We start from the raw sequence: 1,050 nt of genomic DNA, 5'->3' as shown, positions 1-1,050 counted from the left end.
GCGCAATGCGATGGTAAAATCGGGCCCTATGATTCTGTGTGTTGGGTATCCAAAAACTAGAATCCAAGAATTTACAACAAATAATAGTTTATTTCACTTGCCTAAGCAGTTCTTACGTGCTTGCACTCTGTCCATGCTCTGAGGAGAACTTCCATACTCCTGTCACATGACTGAAAAGACTCCTCAGAGGCAGGTATCCCTTCACCAAACTCAGATTTATTTATATGGTCACTTATACTCCAACAGATACTTCCTCAACAGAGTATAAACCCAGAGTGCAAGTAACTCTGACACTCCACATTATATACACCAGCAGGTCTCCTTGACATGCCAACTCATTACTGTCTTAATCAGGGAGCTCATATTCTAAAAGTATGGACCTCATTCAAGTCATGACGATGACATCTTAAGTAGCCACATCATCACATGACCACCCAATCCACAATACCTATTGCATTAGAGCTGGAAGTGAGATACAACACTTAGGTTGATATAAAAGTAATGCTGCTATATAAAATTAAATGCTGCCATTTCCAGCACTAGAATTCTTCCACTTGCCCAGCTAGCCATTAAAAGCCTATTCAGTGTCTGTATCTTTATTATCTTCTCCTGTTTTCTCTTGTCTGATTCCTTGCTATAAGTAACAAAATGAGTTTCGATTCTTGCAGTGACCATAAATATTAAATCGCTTCTCGGCCTTTTGGCTAAGATCAAGTGTAGTAACGACATGCTGTGCTTGGTTGAAGTCATTAGGTTACATTTCAGCTTCATTTGAAGCAATTTTTAAAAGCAGCATCTTGGTCTTTTGGCTAAAATGCAAATGAGGTCAAGCCTTAGAGGAGGAGCTATGCCTACACCAATCAACTTGGATCATGTAGATCCAGCCCAAGACAGGAGTGAGAGCCCTGTCTTGACAGCTTGGATCGGGAATGTCTCAACTTGTTGAGACTCTGAATTGGACTTGATTTGATTGAATTGGAATAAAAACAAAAATTAAACACTGTAGACAATTGATTAAGCAACTAAATAACACTAGTTATTTAGTTGCTT

The 1,050-nt window shown here is 39.1% G+C and overlaps 1 pseudogene; it reads left to right on the top strand.

The window, feature by feature from the left end:
* Positions 1 to 684: 684 nt before the first annotated feature.
* LOC145344650 (U2 spliceosomal RNA) lies at positions 685 to 836 on the top strand (annotated as a pseudogene).
* Positions 837 to 1,050: the final 214 nt, after the last annotated feature.

The sequence above is a fragment of the Carcharhinus amblyrhynchos genome, chromosome 6 (genome assembly GCF_965287045.1).
Source record: "Carcharhinus amblyrhynchos chromosome 6, sCarAmb.v2.hapA, whole genome shotgun sequence".
NCBI classification, from domain to species: domain Eukaryota; kingdom Metazoa; phylum Chordata; class Chondrichthyes; order Carcharhiniformes; family Carcharhinidae; genus Carcharhinus; species Carcharhinus amblyrhynchos.
Note: the sequence above shows the minus strand (reverse complement) of the source record. Positions and strands in the feature narration are given on the sequence as shown.